Consider the following 19,990-nt stretch of genomic DNA (forward strand, 5'->3'; position numbering starts at 1 on the left):
CAATTTCATTTCTTTTTATGGCTGAGTAATATTCCATTGTATATATGTGTCACATCTTCTTTATACATTCATCTGTCAGTGGACACTTAGGTTGCTTCCATGTTCTGGCTATTGTAAAGAGAGCTGCAGTGAACACTGTGGTACATGACTCTTTTTGAATTATGGTTTTCTCAAGGTATATGTCCAGTAGTGGGAATGCTGGGTCATATGGTAGTTCTATTTTTAGTTTTCTAAGGAGCCTCCACACTGTTCTCCTTAGTGGCTGTATCAATTTACATTCCCACCAACAATGCAAGAGGGTTCCCTTTTCTCCACACCCTCACCAGCATTTATTGTTTGTAGATTTTTTGATGATGGCCATTCTGAATGGTGTGAGACAAACCTACAAACAAACTACAAACCTCATTGTAGTTTTGATTTGCATTTCTCGAATGATTAGTGATGTTGAGCATCCTTTCATGTGTTTGAAGGCATTCTGTATATTGTCTTTGGAGAAATGTCTATTAGGTCTTCTGCCCATTTTTGGATTGGGTTGTTTGTTTTTTGGTATTGAGCTGCTGGAGCTGCTTGTAAATTTTGGAGATTAAGCCTTTGTCAGTTGCTTCATTTGCAAATATTTTCTCCCATTCGGAGAGTTGTCTTTTCATCTTGTTTATGGTTTCTTTTGCTGTGCAAAAGCTTTTAAGTTTCATTAGGTCCCATTTGTTTATTTTTGTTTTTATTTCCATTTCTCTAGCAGGTGGGTCAAAAACGATCTTGCTGCGACTTACGTCAAAGAGTGTTCTTCCTATGTTTTCCTCTAAGAGTTTCATAGTGTCTGGCCTTACATTTAGGTCTTTAATCCATTTTGAGTTTATTTTTGTGTATGGTGTTAGGGAGTGTTCTAATTTCATTCTTTTACATGTAGCTGTCCAGTTTTCCAAGCAACACTTATTGAAGAGGCTGTCTTTTCTCCTTTGTATATTCTTGCCTCCTTTATCAAAGATAAGGTGACCATATGTGCATGGGTTTGTCTCTGGGCTTTCTATCCTCTTCCATTGATCTATATTTCTGTTTTTGTGCCAGTACCATACTGTCTTGATTACTGTAGGTTTGTAGTATACTCTGAAATCAGGGAGCCTGATTCCTCCAGCTCCATTTTTCATTCTCAACATTGCTTTAGCTATTCGGGATTTTTTTTTTCCATCCGAACTGTGAAATTTTTTGTTCTAGTTCTGTGAAAAATGCCATTGGTTGTTTGATAGGGATTGCATTAAATTTGTAGATTGCTTTGGGTAGTAGAGTCATTTTCACAATGTTGATTCTTCCAATCCAAGAACATGGTATATCTCTCCATCTGTTTGTATCATCTTTAATTTCTTTCATCAGTGTCTTATAGTTTTCTGCATACAGGTCTTTTGTCTCCTTAGGTAGGTTTATTCCTAGGTATTTTATTCTTTGTGTTGCCATGGTAAATGGGAGTGTTTCCTTAATTTCTCTTTCAGATTTTTCATCATTAGTGTATAGGAATGCAAGAGATTTCTGTGCATTAATTTTGTATCTTGCTACTTCACCAAATTCACTGCTTACCTCTAGTAGTTTTCTGGTGGCATCCTTAGGATTCTTTATGTATAGTATCATGTCATCTGCAAACAGTGACAGCTTTACTTCTTCTTTTCTAATTTGGATTCCTTTTTTTTTTTTTTTTTGCGGTACGCAGGCCTCTCACTGTTGTGGCCTCTCCCGTTGTGGAGCACAGGCTCCGGACGCACAGGCTCAACGGCCATGGCTCACGGGTCCAGCCGCTCCGCAGTATGTGGGATCTTCCCGGACTGGGGCATGAACCCGTATCCCCTGCATCGGCAGGCAGACTCTCAACCACTGCGCCACCAGGGAAGCCCTCCTTTTATTTCTTTTTCTTCTCTGATTGCCGCTGCTAAAACTTCCAAAACTATGCTGAATAATAGCGGTGAGTGTGAGCATTCTTGTCTTGTTCCTGATTTTAGAAGAAATGGTTTCAGTTTTTTCACCACTGAGGACGATGTTGGCTGTGGGTTTGTCTTATATGGCCTTTATTAAGTTGAGGTAAGTTCCCTCTGTGTCTACTTACTGGAGGGTTTTTATCATAAATGGGTATTGAATTTTGTCCAAAGCTTTTTCCGTAACTATTGAGATGATCATATGGTTTTTATCCTTCAGCTTGTTAATATGGTGTATCACACTGATTGATTTGCATATTTTGAGGAATCCTTGCATTCCTGGGATAAACCTGACTTGATCATGGTGTATGATCCCTTAATTTGCTGTTCAATTCTCTCTGCTAGTATTTTGTTGAGGATTTTTGCATCTATGCTCATCAGTGATATTGGTCTGTAGTTTTTTGTGTGTGTGATATCTTTGTCTGGTTTTGGTATCAGGGTGATGGTGGCCTCATAGAATGAGTTTGGGAGTGTTCCTCCCTCTGCTATATTTTGGAAGAGTTTGAGAAGGATAGGTGTTAGCTCTTCTCTAAATGTTTGATAGAAAGCACCTGTGAAGCCCTCTGGTCCTGGGCTTTTGTTTCTTGGAAGATTTTAAATCACAGTTTCAATTTCGTTGCTTGTGATTCGTCTGTTTGTATATTCTATTTCTTCCTGGTTCAGTCTCAGAAGGTTGTGCTTTTCTAAGACTTTGTCCATTTCTTCCAGGTTGTCCATTTTATTGGCATAGAGTTGCTTTTAGTAATCTCTCATGATCCTTTGTATTTTTGCAGTGTCAGTTGTTACTTCTCCTTTTTCATTTTAATTCTGTTGATTTGAGCCTTCTCACTTTTTTTCTTGATGATTCTGGCTAGTGGTTTATCAATTTTGTTTATCTTCTCAAAGAACCAGCTTTTAGTTTTATTGATCTTTGCTATTGTTTCCTTCATTTCTTTTTCATTATTTCTGATCTGATCTTTATGATTTCTTTCCTTCTGCTAACTTTGGAGTTTTCTTGTTCTTCTTTCCCTAATTGCTTTAGGTGTAAGGTTAGGTTGTTTATTTGAGATGTTTCTTGTTTCTTGAGGTAAGATTGTATTGCTATAAACTTCCCTCTTAGAACTGCTTTTGCTGCATCCCATAGGTTTTGGGTTTTCGTGTTTTCATTGTAATTTTTTTCTAGGTATTTTTTGATATCCTCTTTGATTTCTTTATTGATCTCTTGGTTATTTAGTAGTGTATTGTTAACCTCCATGTGTTTGTAGTTTTTACAGTTGTTTTCCTATAATTGATATGTAGTCTCATAGTGTTGTGATTGGGAAAAATAATTGATACGATTTCAATTCTCTTAAATTTACTTGAGAAGAAAGTGTATTCTGTTGTTTTTGGATGGAATGTCCTATAAATATCAATTAAGTCCATCTTGTTTAATGTGTCATTTAAAGCTTGTGTTTCCTTATTTATTTTCATTTTGGATGATCTGTCCATTGGTGAAAGTGGGGCATTCAAGTCCCCTACTATTATTGTGTTACTGTCGATTTCCCCTTTTATGGCTGTTAGCATTTGCCTTAGGTATTGAGGTGCTCCTATGTTGGGTGCATAAATATTTACATTGTTATGTCTTCTTCTTGGATTGATCCCTTGATCATTATGTAGTGTCCGTCTTTGTCTTTTGTAATAGTCTTTATTTTAAAGTCTATTTTGTCTGATATGAGAATTGCTACTCTAGCTTCCTTTTGATTTTCATTTGCATGGAATATCTTTTTCCATCCTCTCATTTTCAGTCTGTATGTTTCCCTAGGTCTGAAGTGGGTCTCTTTTAGACAGCATATATACGAGTCTTGTTTTTGTATCCATTCAGCCAGTCTATGTCTTTTGGTTGGAACATGTAATCTATTTTCATTTAAAGTAATTATCGATGTGTATTTCCTATTACCATTTTCTTAATTGTTTTGGGTTGTTTTTGTAGGTCTTTTCCTTCTCTTGTGTTTTCTGCCTAGAGAAGTTCCTTTAGCATTGTTTTAAAGCTGGTTTGGTGGTCCTGAATTCTCTTAACTTTTGCTTGTCTGTAAAGGTTTTAATTTCTCCATCATATCTGAATGAGATCCTTGCTGGGTAATCTTGGTTTTAGGTTTTTCCTGTTCATCACTTTAAATATGTCCTGCCACTCCCTTCTGGCTTCCAGAGTTTCTGCTGAAAGATCAGCTGTTAACTTTATGGGGATTCCCTTTATGTTATTTGTTGCTTGTCCCTTGCTGCTTTTAATATTTTTTCTTTGTATTTAATTTTTAAAATAAATTTGTTTATTTTTTATTTATTTTTTTATTTTTGGCTGAGTTGGGTCTTTGTTGCTGAGTGCGGGCTTTCTCTAGTTGCAGTGAGCAGGAGCTACTCTTCATTGTGGTGTGTGTGCTTCTCATAGCAGTGGCTTCTCTTGTTGTGGATCACAGGCTGTAGGCGTGTGGGCTTTAGTAGTTGTGGCTCACGGGCTCTAGAGCACAGGCTTAGTAGTTGTGGCACACGGGCTTAGTTGCTCCACGGCATGAGGGATTTTCCTGGACCAGGGCTTGAACCCGTGTCCCCTGCATTGGCAGGTGGATTCTTAACCACTGCACCACCAGGGAAGTCCTTGCTAGTTGTTTGACATGGGGCATCCAGCACTGGAGTTTGCTGACCATTAGGTAGAACTGTGTCTTAGTGCTGAGATGGAGATCTCTGGGAGAGGTCTCACCGATTGACACTACATGAGACCAGGAGGCCTCTGTTCGTCCAGTGTCCTGAACTCGGCTCTCCCACCTCAGAGTCTCAGGCCTGACACCAGGCCGGAGCACTAAGACCTTGTCTGCCCCAGGCTCAGAAAAAAAGAAAGAAAAAATAAAATAAAATAATTTTAAAAATTATTAAAATAAAAAAATAATAAAAGAAAAGAAGAGAGCAACCAAACCAATAAACAAATCCACCAATGATAACAAGAGCTAAAAACTATACTAAGATAAAGATAAAAATCAGAAACAAGTCAGTCACAGACAGGAAACCCCAAGTCTAGAGTTGCTCCCCATGTCCACCGCCTCAATTTGGGATGATTCATTATCTATTCAGTTATTCCACAGTTATTCCACCTCACGTTGATTGTGGGGAATTTAATCCACTGCTCCTCAGGCTGCATGGAGAAAGTTCCCTTTCTCTTTGTTCGCATAGCTCCTGGGTTTCAGTTTTGGATTTGGCCCCACCTCTGCATGTAGGTTGCTGTCAGGCTTCTGCTCCCACCCAGACAGGCTGGGGTTAAAGCAGCAGCTGATTAGGGGGCTCTGGGTCACTCATGCCAGGGGGAGGGAGGGGTATGGTAGTTATAATTTGAATGTGGGGCGAGCCTGTGGCGGCAGAGGCCGGTGTGATGTTGCAACAGCCTGAGGCGCACCATGTGTTCTCCCGGGGAAGTTGTCCCTGGATCACAGAACCCTGGCAGTGGCGGGCTGCACAGGCTCCCGGGGTGGGGGGGTGGTGGTGGAGTGCGTGTTGGTAGTGACCTGTGCTTGCACACAGGATTCTTGGTGGTTGCAGCAGCAGCGTTAGTGTTTCATGCCCGTCTCTGGGGTCCAAGCTGAGAGCCGCAGCTCGCCCCCATCTCTGGAGCTGGTTTAGGCGGTGCTCTGCCTTCTGTGGGTAGACGGGGAAGGAATCCCCTCTCCTTGCGCACCCCGAAGCAATGGTCTCTTGCCTCTTAGGCAGGTCCAGAGTTTTTCCCAGGCTCCCTCTTGGCTAGCTGTGCTGCACTAGCCCCCTTCAGGCTGTGTTCACACAGCCAACCCCAGTCCTCTCCTGGGATCTGAACTCTGAATCCCGAGCCTCAGCTCCCAGCCCCCACCTGCCCTGACAGGTGAGCAGAGAAGCCTCTCAGGTTGCTGAGTGCTGGTCAGCACTGATCATCTGTGCAGGAATCTCTCCTCTTTGCCCTCTGCACCCCTTTTGCTGCACTCTCCTTGGTGGCTCCAAAGCTTCCACCCTGCCCACCCCCCATCTCCGCCAGTGAAGGGGCTTCCTAGTGTGTGGAAACTTTTCCTCCTTCACAGCTCCCTCCCAGCGGTGCAAGTCCCATCCCTATTCTTTTGTCTCTGTTTTCTTTCTTTTTTTCTTTTGCCATACCAAGGTATGTGGGGAGTTTCTTGCCTTTTTGGAAGTCTGAGACCTTCTGCCAGAATTCAGTGGGTGTTCTGTAGGAGTTGTTCCACATGTAGATGTATTTTTGATGTATTCGTGGGGAGGAAGGTGATTTCCACATTTAATTCCTCCGCCATCTTGAAGGTCCCCCATCCCCATCTTTTTCATCAACTTATTTTTATCATCTGAGTGTATTGAAAATGTAAGTATATCATCCACTAAAAGATGTGCAAGACGTGTACACTGAAAACTATGAAACATGGTTGAGAAAACTAAATAAATGTAAATAAGTGCAGAAATATACTATGTTCATAGAATGGAAGACTGAATATTGTTAAGACATCAGTTATCCCCAAATTGATCCATAGATTCAATGCAATCCAAATCAAAATTCAGCAAGACCTTTTTTATGGTCCAAATTGATAATAGGATTATAAAATTTATATGGAAATGCAAAGGACCTAGAATAGCCAACACAACATTGAAAAAGAAAAACAAAATAGAGAATTTACTTTACCTAAAAAGCTACAATGATCCAGACAGTTTTTTATTAGCATAAAGGTAGATTAATGGAAGAAAACTAGGTCCAGAAACAGACCCAAATATATACAGTCATTTGATTTTCAACAAATGTGCAAAGTTAATTCCATAAATAAGGACTGTCTTTCCAACAAATAGTGCTGGAACAATTAAATATCTGTATGTTAAACAATGAAATTCAGTCTATATTTCATATAATATATAAAAATAAACTCAAAATTGGTCACAGGCCAAAATGTAAACATTAAAACTATAAATCTTGTAGAAGAAAACATAGGAAAAAATCTTTGAAACTTAGGGTTGATCAAAACATTTTTAGAACAGCAAAAGTATAATACATTTTTTAATTGATGTTAGATTTTGTCAAATTAAGAACTTCTACTCTTCAAAAGACACTGTTAAGAGAATGAAAAGACATGTTGCAAAATGGGAGAAAGCATTTGTAAATTAGACATCTGATAAAGGATTTGAATCAGAATATAAAAAGAACTTTCTCGAAACTCAATAATTAGAAAACAACCCATTTTTTGAAAGTTGCCAAAAGGTTTGAACAGACCAATGAAAATATTCAAATGGCAAATAAGCCCATGAAAAATGCTCAACATCATTAGGAAAATGCAAATTAAAACCACAATGAGATACCAGTACATATTTAATTAGAATGGCTAAAATTAAAAGGACCGACTACACCAAGTGTTGGTGAGAAGCAACTGAAGCTCTCTTACTCTTCTGGTGGGAATTTAAAATAGCACAACCACTTTGGAAAAACAGCTTGGCGGTTTCTTAGACTTAAGTAGATACCTACCATAAGACCCAATCATTTGACTTCCAGGAATCATAGATCTAAATTTCTTGGAATTTATCCAAAAGAAATGATAGCATTTTTACATAAAAGGAGAGGAACTGTACATGAATGTACATAACAGTTTTATTTGTAACAGCTTAAAACTGGAAACAATTCAAATGTAAATGCATAGGTGGTAGAATAAGGAAATAGTGGTATATGTGTATCATGGAATACCACTCATCAATAAAAAAGTATGAACAATTTATATAACGCAACATGGAATAAGCTCAAAATAATTCTGTTAAATGTACACCCTCTATGACTACATTTTTATAAAATTCTAGGACATTCTAACTAATCTATAATGTCAAAAGATATCAGTTTTACTTACAGGTGGAAGAGAGGCACATGGAGCACCAGAAGGGAGATATGACCAAAGAACAGGAAAACTTTTGGGGGTGATGGTTCATTATCACAATTGTAGTAATGGCTTCACAAGTGCATACATGTGCCATTTGTTTTAAGTCAATTATACCCCAATTAAGCTATAAAAAGAAAGAATGCAAGATCTCAATTTACCTCCCATGTACCCTTTCTCAAGAAGCTACTAAAAAAAAAAAAAAAAAAAGAAGCTACTATAGGGTGTGGTCCATAAAAATAAGGGACTAAACAAAGAGAGAAGAAGACAGGGGGTTCAGGATAAAGGGAATTCAATGCAGGGGAAAGAAAAGTGAATCCCAGGATAATGATGAAAGGCTATCTCAGTAGTACAACTCTTCAGGAAATTTGGAGAGCAACCAGTTCAGATATGACCAGATAAGAAGGTTCCTGGAGAGATTTCTTCAAAAAAAATGAAACTGATAGAATGTCCAGTAAGTCCTAATATGTTGAAAGGGGATTTAGTCAAACTGAGAAGAAGAGTCTGGGGATAACTTATAGTAGACATATAGAGAACTCAGCATATGAGGAAATAAGAAAATAACTCCAGGGAAAACAAAATACTGTGCAAGAAAGTAATATTTTCTACATGGCTCTGCTCTAAATTGTGTTCCATCCAAATCTACCAGCATGAAAATGTCAACAATGCATAGTCATCTAGCTAAAATTATTGTATAATTATATGGGGAGGATGGGAGTATAAGAAGTACATGTGTGAGGTAGTAGTGAGCCAGCACAAGAATAAAATCCTCATATTCATGGTAGGAAAAAATAGATAATTTCTAAAATTGAAAAAAATCAAGGGAAGTGGCCAAGATGGCAAAGTAGGAAGACGCTGAGTGTACCTCCTCCCATGAGGGCACCAAAATTACAACTATTACAAAGTAACTCTCAATGAGAACAACCTGAAGACTAGCAAAAAGATCTTTTACAACTAAAGGTACAAAGAAGGAATCATAACAAAATGGGTGGAAGGTGCACAGACACTGTATAGTCAAGACGTATACACCCAGGTGGGCGACCCACAAAAAAGAAGATAAATCAATTGCTGAGGTTATCCTCAAGGAGCAAGGGGACAAAAACCCCATCCCAACAAACAAAAGTCCTGGACCAGACAGCTTCACAGGTGAATTCTACCGAACAGTTAGAGAAGAGTTAACACTTATCCTTCTCAAAGTATTCTAAAACATTGCAGAGGAGAGAATGCTTCTAAACTCATTCTATGAGGCTAGCATCACCCTAATAGCAAAACCAGACAAAGATATCACAACAAAAGAAAATTATAGGCCAGTGTCACTGATGAACATAGATGTAAAAATCCTCAACAAAATATTAGCAAGCCAAATCCAACAATACATTAAAAGGATCACACACCATGGTTAAGTGGGATTTATCCCAGGGATGCAATATCCACAATCAATCAATGTGACACACCACATTAGTAAATTGAAGAATAACAATCATATGATCATCTCATTAGATGCAGAAAAAGCATCTGACAGGATTCAACATCAATTTATGAAAAAACTCTCAACAAAGGGAGTATAGAGGGGGCATACTTCAACATAATAAAGGCCATATATGACAAACCCACAGGAACATCATACTCAACAGTCAAAACCTGAAAACACTTCCTTTAAAATCAGGAACAAGACAAGAATTCCCACTCTCACCACTTTTACTCAACATAGTATAGGAAGTTCTTGCCCCAGCAATCAGACAAAAATGAAAAAGAAAGAAATGTTGTCCAAACTGAAAAAGAAGAAGTAAAATTGTCAGTTTGCAGGTGACATGATACCATACATAGAAAATCCTACAGACACCACCAAAAACCTACTAGAACTCATCAATGAATTTGGTAAAGTTGTAGGACAAAAAATCAATATACAGAAATCTGTTGTGTATCTATACACTAGTAACAAACTATTATAAAGAAAAATTAAGAAAACAGTCCCATTTACAATTGCATCAAAAAAATAAAATTCCTGGGAATTAATCTAACTAAGGAGGTAAAAAACTTGTACTTAGAAAACCATAAGACATTGATGAAAGAAATTAAAGATGACAAAAACACATGGATAGCATGCTCATGGAGGAATTAATATTGTTAAAATGACCATACTACAACAAGACAATCTACAGATTCAATATAATCCCTGTCAAAACACTGATGGCATTTTTCACAGAACCAGAACAAATAATTCTAAAATGTGTATGGAAACACAGAAGACCCCGAATAGCCAAAATAATCTTAAGAAAGAAGAACAAAACTGGAGGTAACACAGCCCCTGATTTCAAACTATACTACAAAGCTACAGTAATCAAAATATTATGGTACTGGCACAAAAACAAACACATGGATCAATGGAACAGAATAGAGGGCCCAGAAATAAACCTACACTTATATAGGCAATTAGTCTGTGACAAAGGAAGCAAGAATATGCAGTGGGCAAAAGACAGCCTCTTCAAGAAATGGTTTTGGCTATAATTAGAAAAGATACATACCCCACAATGTTCACAGCAGAGCTATTTACAATAGCCAAGACATGGAAGAAATAGACAGGTGATGGATAAAGAAAATGTGGTACACACACACACACACACACACACACACACACACACACACACAATGGAATACTACTCAGCCATAAAGAAGAATGAAATAATGCCATTTGTAGCAACATGGATGGACCTAGAGATGATCATACTAAGTGAAGTAAGTCAAAAGGGCAAATGCCATGTGATACCACTTACGTGTGGAATCTAAAATGTGACACAAATGAACTTACTTACAAACCAGAAACAGACCCACAGACATAGAGAACAGACTTGTGGTTGCCAAGGGGAAGGTGGGGTGGAGGAAGGATGGATTGGGAGTTTATATAATATCTTTGTATGGTGAGAAATGACAACTAGACTTATGATGGTCATTTTGAAATGTATTGACATATTGGATCACTATGTTGTACACCAGGAACTAACATAGCGTTGTAAGTCAATTATACTTCAAAATAACAGACAAACAATGAAAAAGAAATCAGATTTGTAGTTATCAGAGGTAGGCTTTGGGGCGTGGGGAGAGGGAATTGGATGAAAGCAGCCAAAAGTACAAACTTCCAGTTATAAGATAAATAAGTACTAGGGATGTAATGTACAACATGACATATATAATGAACTCTGCTGTAGCTATATATGAACGTTGTTAACAGAGTAAATCCTAAGAGTTTCAGTCACAATGTTTTTCTATTTCTTTAATGTTGTATCCATATGAGATGATGGATGTTCACTAAACTTATTGTGATAATCATTTCATGATGTATGTAAGTCTAAGTACTATGTTGTACACCTTAAACTTATTCAGTGATGTATGTCAATTATATCTCAATAAAACTGGAAGAAAAAATAAAATAAACATAACACAGATCTTGCCTCAGAACAGAGCCTGATAAAGTCAGAGAGGTAATTTTCAATGAATAAAGTGCCTATGAAAACTGAAAAAAAAAGAAAAAGATGGGAATTCCCTGGTGGTCCGGTGGTTAGGACTCGCGCTTTCACTGCTGAGGGCCTGGGTTCAATTCCTGGTCAGGAAACTAAGACCCCACAAATGGTGTGGCCAAAAAAAGAAGAGAAATCAAAAAGTAGCAACATATTTGATATGTAGACCTAAGTACAGAAGGAATAGATGAAAGAATTGGAAATGGTTGATCCTGAAGAGGAGAAATGGGGAACGGGTGGGCCAGGAATTGCTAATGTAAGTAACAAGCCTCATGGAACCATTTTATTCGAAACTCTGCATTTACATAATTTTGATAGAATTAAGAACCAAATTAATATATATGATGTAATGAAAAATACATCATTTAGGATAGTGGTCATGGTTGCACAACAATGTGAATATGCTTAATGCCACTAAATTGTACACTCAGAAATGGTTAAAGTGGTAAATTTTACGTTATGTATATTTTACCACGATAAAAAACCTCATTTATTATTTAAAAAAGTGAATAATGTGCAAGAATCTTCAGTGAATGATGGGTGACAAAGACCATGTGGGACAAGAGGTGGACTAGGGCATGGAGTGGAGTGGAGGAAGCTTTGAAGAAGGCAGAGGGAAGTTGGGTCGGGGAAGAAGATGCACAATGGAACGGAAAAAGGCTATGATTAAGGATGGATTAAATATTCTATAGTGCGTACAAACTAGGATTTCATGAATCTGAGGTATGTTAGCTTAGCTAGCTGAAAATTTACCTTCTAAAATAGTTTTCTGGTGAGTGGGAAGACCATGTAGAAGGAATTAGATTCATCTTCTTTCTCTATTTGACAATGCTACACACCCACTGCTAAAGTTTGCTTTTCTCCATTCTAATTCTCTGAGCTGGACAGACACTTAGTGGAGGCATTCTTTCTGCAAATGTGTGACCCTTCTTGGTGAAGCTGCTTTTTCTTGTCAAGCACTTTTGTAAGAATAGTCTACCGTTCTTATTTTATGTTGATTTGACTTAAATATCAAAAGGCAACACCAGATTTGGGGGAGGGGGGATATGGGGTCTTCACTGTCCCATGCACAATTACCTACATCTGACAAGTCCAGCCGTGAAGATCTGGTGTGTTTCCCATCTCCTCAGTGTAATATTTCTTGACCAACCCAGGTTGGAGGGAGGGTTCATTCTGCCCCACTTGTCTCATGCATATTATTATATAATCCAGAATGTTCTCTTGGTTCTTCTAATGCACTAACTCTTTGTTCATTATTTAGTTAACCCACATTTTTTCAAGCACCTACAATGTTGAACTATATTAAGCAACTACAAAGATAGCTGTAGAAAGCAATACAGTTCAGAGTGAAAGTACTGGAAAGTCCAGAAAAAGGGGTGATTAACTCCCTCAAGGAAGGAATACCAAAGGAGGGTCAGGATAGAGAGTCTTGAGCTGATCTTGAAGGATGAATATGAGGGTTTTTTAAATAATATAATCTTTTATCATCTATTCAATTATAAGCAATTCAAGACAGGCACCATGCCTTAGACTTTACAGTTTCCCCTACACTCATTAGCCTTGCATGGAGTAAATATTCATTATGTATTAGTGAACTGATTAATAAATTCATATAGATGGACAGAGGCCTAGACTTCTCAGCTTAGAAATTCCATTTTCACTGAGAAATTACCACATTAAGCTTTACAAATTTGTGTTCTGTAACCCACACTGAGATAGTCTAACTTGATTATTGACCTTTTGTGAGGATATGATGGCTATGTTGCCAAAATAAAAATGGGAGCATCTTAGGCAACACGGAGATAACAGCTGCCCTTCTGTTATGTAAAAGTGCTAATCTTGCTTCCTTTAAGCATTTTCAATTTGGGGGCAGAAAACATTCATTTTAATGTGGATGTGGTCATATGTCCCTATGATGTGAAATATTCCAGGCTCACCTTTCAAAATGAAAGTCCACAGTGACCCCATGGGACAGGTTATCATTGCTAAAAATAACTTATGGGTGTCCATCTGCTCTATCCTCACAGCCACGCCTCAACTGGGAACTCCATGCGTTTAATATTATATGCTTGTAGTAGCATCAGATACTATGAAATTCAATGAAAGGAGGAAGTGTTAGCAAATCTGTTAAATCTGTAAGACACAAATAATAAGTTCTGCTTCCTTGTGTGGGTGTCTGCCTCATACATCTACTTCTTGTTTTTAACTCCAAGTGTTTCATGAGTCGAGAGGGAGAGGAAGAAATATAGAGGGATTGAGGGTGTTTCATGTTTAAATGGTAGTGCCGCACCCCTAAGGGACCCCAGGTGGTGAGTAGGAAAGAAGTTTCTGACCTTTGGTGTAAAAAACAGGTTGATACTGGTTACTTCATTCTATTTTAACATGGAGATATGGGTAATCATATATAAATTATTAGCAATGGTTTGTCCCAGATGAAGTGGGCTCTGGGAAACTAGCACAACATAAATAACATCTGAAATATGGAACTGGCAGAGACCACTTTGATTTCATTCAGTATTTTTTTTCAGCACTGTTACCAATTTTATTTAGGAATTGAAACAGACAAATTTCTTCCCTGGGCATTTAAGGGCTTACTGAATTGCGATTTTAAATTACCAAATCTATCTGGCTTTTACCTACTCGAACCAGTTCAAAGTAATGTTTTTCCTTTGCTACTCTCAAGGTATGCAAATATATTAAGCACAAACTAATTTTCCAGGCTTGTTCTTCCCACAGATATTTTGAGTTCTCACTCTTCATACAAGAGAGAAACAAGTCCAATAAACAAAATTGGCATGCTTGTCAAAAAGTGGTTATTCAGGCAGGCCAAGTATGCTTGTCAGATGGAGATGTTGTGAATGTCCGTTGAGAGACATGATTCCAAAGTGCTTCCCAGCATTTGTGCCTGGTCATTAAGAAGAGATTCGGAGCCGGAGGAAGATGGCGGAAGAGTAAGACGCGGAGATCACCTTCCTCCCCACAGATACATCAGAAATTCATCTACACGTGGAACAACTCCAACAGAACACCTACTGAACGCTGACAGAAGACCTCAGACCCCCCAAAAGGCAAGAAACTCCCCACATACCTGGGTAGGTCAAAAGAAAAAAAGAATAAACAGAGACAATAGGATATGGACGGGACCTGCACCAGTGGGAGGGAGCCGTGAAGGAGGGAAGGTTTCTACACACTACAAGCCCCTTCGAGGGCGGAGACTGCAGGTGGCGGAGGGGGAAAGCTTCGGAGTAGCGGAGGAGAGCACAGCAACAGGGGTGTGGAGGGCAAAGCAGAGAGATTTTGGCACAGAGGATCGGTGCCCTCAGGCACACACCAGCCCGAGAGACTTGTCTGCTCGGCCGCCAGGGCGGGCGGGGCTGGGAGCTGAGGCTCGGGTATCGGCTTTCAGTCGGAGCGCAGGGAGAGGTCTGGGGCTGGCGGCAGGAAGAGACCCTGAAGGGGTTAGTGCTAGCCCGGAGGGAGTCCGGGGAAAGGGTCTGGAGCTACCGGAGAGGCAAGAGACTTTTTTCCCTTTTGTTGCCTGGTGCGCGAGGAGAGGGCATTCCCCTCCCTCCCCTCTGCCTGAGTGAGCCAGAGCCCCCGAATCAGCGGCTCCTTTAAACCCGTCCTGTCTGAGCGAAGAACGGACGCCCTCCGGCGACCTACGCGCAGAGGCGGGGCCAGGTCCAAGGCTGAGACCCGGGAGCTGTGAGAGCAGAGACAGGGAAATCTCTCTGTGCAGCCTCCGAGGCAGCGGATTAAAGCTCCACGGTCCATTTGATGTGCCCTGCGTCTGTGGAGTGCATGAATGGACAGCGAATCATCCCAAATTGAGGAAGTGGACCTTGAGGACAAGATTTAAGACTTTCCCCCCCCTTTTTTTTCCTCTTTTTACAACGAATTATCTCAAATTAAGGAGGTGGATTTAGCAAGATTTCAGACTTTTCGCCCTTTTCCTCTTTTTACAACGAATTATCCCAAATCGAGGAGGTGGACTTGGAGAGCAAGATTTTTGATTTTTCCCCCTGCTCTCTTTTTGTGAATGTGTATGTGTAATCTTCTGTGTAAGATTCTCTCTGTATAGCTTTGCTTCCACCATATGTCCCAGGGTTCTTTCGGTCCGTGTTTTTTTTCAATAATTACTTTTTAATTTTAATAACGCTGCTATATTTCATACTTTATTCTATTGTACTTTACCTGCTCTTTCTTTTTTTCCTCCCTTCCCTTCCTCCCTCCCTCCCTCCGCTCCTCCTTTCCTTCTTTCTTTTTCTTTCCTCCATCCCTCCCTCCCTCCCACCCTTCTTCTTTCCACTTTCTTTTTCTTTCCTTCCTCCCTCCCTCCCTCCTGTCTTTCTTTCTTTCTTTCCTTCCTCCCTCCCTCCCTCTCTTCTTCCATTCACTCTTCCTTTTGCTTTCATTCCTCCCTCCCTCCCTCCTTTCTTTCCTTTCTTTCCATCCTTCCTCCCTCCCTCCTTTCTTTCTTTCTTCCTTCCTTCCTTCCTTACTTCCCTTCTTCCTTTCTTTCAATCTCTCTTTCTTTCTTCTACTAATTATTTCTTTCTACTTTTTCTCACTGTTATTCTGAGCCGGGTGGATGAAAGGCTCTTGGTGCTGCAGCCAGGAGTTAGTGCTGTGCCTCTGAAGTGGGAGAGCCAACTTCAGGACACGGGTCCACAAGAGACCTCCCAGCTCCACATAATATCAAGCAGCGAAAATCTCCCAGGGATCTCCATCTCAACACCAGCACCCAGCTTCAGTCAACGACCAGCAAGCTACAGTGCTGGTCACCCTATGCCAAGCAACTAGCAAGGCAGGAACACAACCCCACCCATTAGCAGAGAGGCTACCTAAAAACATAATAAGGCCACAGGCACCCCAAAACACACCACCAGACGTGGACCTGTCCACCAGAAAGACAAGATCGAGCTTCAACCACCAGAACACAGGCATTAGTCCCCCCCACCAGGAAGCCTACACAACCTACTGAAACAACCTTAGCCACGGGGGACAGACACCAAAAACAACGGGAACTACGAATCTGCAGCCTGCAAAAAGGAGACCCCAAACACAGTAACATAAGCAAAATGAGAAAGCAGAAAAACACACAGCAGGTGAAGGAGCAAGATAAAAACCTACCAGACCTAACAAATGAAGAGGTAATAGGCAGTCTACCTGAAAAAGAATTCAGAATAATGATAGTAAAGCTGATCCAAGATTCTATTTCCCAGATCCAAAATCTTGGAAATAGAATAGACAATATGCAAGAAACAGTTAACAAGGACCTAGAAGAACTAAAGATGAATCAAGCATCGATTAAAAACACAATAAATGAAATGAAAAATACTCTAGATGGGATCAATAGCAGAATAACTGAGGCAGAAGAACGGATAAGTGAGGTGGAAGATAAAATAGTGGAAATAACTGATGCAGAGAAAAATAAAGAAAAAAGAATGAAAAGAACAGAGGACAGTCTCAGAGACCTCTGGGACAACATTAAACGCACCAACATTCGAATTATAGGGGTTCCAGAAGAAGAAGAGAAAAAGAAAGGGACTGAGAAAATATTTGAAGAGATTATAGTTGAAAACTTCCCTAATATGGGAAAGGAAATAGTTAATCAAGTCCAGGAGGCACAGAGAGTCCCATACAGAATAAATCCAAGAAGAAATACGCCAAGACACATATTAATCAAACTGTCAAAAATTAAACACAAAGAAATCATATTAAAAGCAGCAAGGGAAAAACAACAAATAACACACAAGGGAATCCCCATCAGGTTAACAGCTGATCTCTCAGCAGAAACTCTACAAGCCAGAAGGGAGTGGCAGGACATAATTAAAGTGATGAAGGAGAGAAACCTGCAACCAAGATTACTCTACCCAGCAAGGATCTCATTCAGATTTGATGGAGAAATTAAAACGTTTACAGACAAGCAAAAGCTGAGAGAGTTCAGCACCACCAAACCAGCTTTACAACAAATGCTAAAGGAACTTCTCTAGGCAAGAAACACAACAGAAGGACTATACCTACAATAACGAACCCAAAGCCATTAAGGAAATGGGAATAGGAACATACATATCAATAATTACCTTAAATGTAAATGGACTAAATGCTCCCACCAAAAGACACAGAGTGGCTGAATGGATACAAAAACAAGACCCATATATATGCTGTCTACAAGAGACCCACTTCAGACCTAGAGACACATACAGATTGAAAGTAAGGGGTTGGAAAAAGATATTCCATGCAAATGGAAATCAAAAGAAAGCTGGAGTAGCAATTCTTATATCAGACAAAATAGACTTTAAAATAAAGACTATTAGAAGAGACAAAGAAGGAAACTACATAACGATAAAGGGATCGATCCAAGAAGAAGATATAACAATTGTAAATATTTATGCACCCAACATAGGAGCACCTCAATACATAAGGCAAATACTAACAGCCATAAAAGGGGAAATCGACAGTAACACAATCATAGTAGGGGACTTTAACACCCCACTTTCACCAATGGACAGATCATCCAAAATGAAAATAAATAAGGAAACACAAGCTTTAAATGATACATTAAACAAGATGGACTTAATTGATATTTATAGGACATTCCACCCAAAAACAACAGAATACACATTTTTCTCAAGTGCTCATGGAACATTCTCCAGGATAGATCATATCTTGGGTCACAAATCAAGCCTTGGTAAATTTAAGAAAATTGAAATTGTATCAAGTATCTTTTCCGACCACAATGCTATGAGACTAGACATCAATTACAGGAAAAGATCTGTAAAAAATACAAACACATGGAGGCTAAACAATACACTACTCAATAATGAAGTGATCACTGAAGAAATCAAAGAGGAAATTAAGAAATACTTAGAAACAAATGACAATGGAGACACGACGACCCAAAACCTATGGGACGCAGCAAAAGCAGTTCTAAGGGGGAAGTTTATAGCAATACAATCCCACCTTAAGAAACAGGAAACATTTCGAGTAAACAACCTGACCCTGCACCTAAAGCAATTAGAGAAAGAAGAACAAAAAACCCCCAAAGTTAGCAGAAGGAAAGAAATCATAAAGATCAGATCAGAAATAAATGAAAAAGAAATGAAGGAAACGATAGCAAAGATCAACCAAACTAAAAGCTGGTTCTTTGAGAAGATAAACAAAATTGACAAACCATTAGCCAGACTCATCAAGAAAAGAAGGGAGAAGACTCAAATCAGTAGAATTAGAAATGAAAAAGGAGAAGTAACAACTGACACTGCAGAAATACAAAAGATCATGAGAGATTACTATAAGCAACTCTATGCCAATAAAATGGACAACCTGGAAGAAATGGACAAATTCTTAGAAATGCACAACCTACCAAGACTGACTCAGGAAGAAATAGAAAATATGAATAGACCAATCACAAGCACTGAAATTGAAACTGTGATTAAAAATCTTCCATCAAACAAAAGCCCAGGACCAGATGGCTTTACAGGCGAATTCTATCAAACATTTAGAGAAGAGCTAACACCCATCCTTCTCAAACTCTTCCAAACAATATCAGAGGAAGGAACACTCCCAAACTCATTCTACGAGGCCACCATCACCTTGATACCAAAACCAGGCAAGGATGTCACAAAGAAAGAAAACTACAGGCCAATATCACTGATGAACATAGATGCAAAAATCCTCAACAAAATACTAGCAAACAGAATCCAACAGCACATTAAAAGGATCATACACCATGATCAAGTGGGGTTTATTCCAGGAATGCAAGGATTCTTCAATATACGCAAATCAATCAATGTGATACACCATATTAACAAGTTGAAGGAGAAAAACCATATGATCATCTCAATAGATGCAGAGAAAGCTTTCGACAAAATTCAAAAACCCTGCAGAAAGTAGGCATAGAGGGAACTTTCCTCAACATAATAAAGGCCATATATGACAAACCCACAGCCAACATTGTCCTCAACGGTGAAAAACTGAAACCATTTCCACTAAGATCAGGAACAAGACAAGGCTGCCCACTCTCACCACTCTTATTCAACATAGTTTTGGAAGTTTTAGCCACAGCAATCAGAGAAGAAAAGGAAATAAAAGGAATCCAAATTGGAAAAGAAGAAGTAAAGCTGTCACTGTTTGCAGATGACATGATACTATACATAGAGAATCCTAAAGATGCTACCGAAAAACTACTAGAGCTAATCAATGAATTTGGTAAAGTAGCAGGATACAAAATTAATGCACAGAAATCTCTGGCATTCCTGTACACTAATGATGAAAAATCTGAAAATGAAATCAAGAAAACACTCCCATTTACCATTGCAACAAAAAGAATAAAATATCTAGGAATAAACCTACCTAAGGAGACAAAAGACCTGTATGCAGAAAATTATAAGACACTGATGAAAGAAATTAAAGATGATATAAATAGATGGAGAGATATACCATGCTCCTGGATTGGAAGAATCAATATTGTGAAAATGACTCTACTACCCAAAGCAATCTACAGATTCAATGCAATCCCTATCAAACTACCACTGGCATTTTTCACAGAAGTAGAACAAAAAATTTCAAAATTTGTTTGGAAAAACAAAAGACCCCGAATAGCCAAAGCAATCTTGAGAACGAAAAACGGAGC

The sequence above is a fragment of the Hyperoodon ampullatus genome (genome assembly GCF_949752795.1).
Source record: "Hyperoodon ampullatus genome assembly, chromosome: 6".
NCBI lineage: Eukaryota > Metazoa > Chordata > Mammalia > Artiodactyla > Ziphiidae > Hyperoodon > Hyperoodon ampullatus.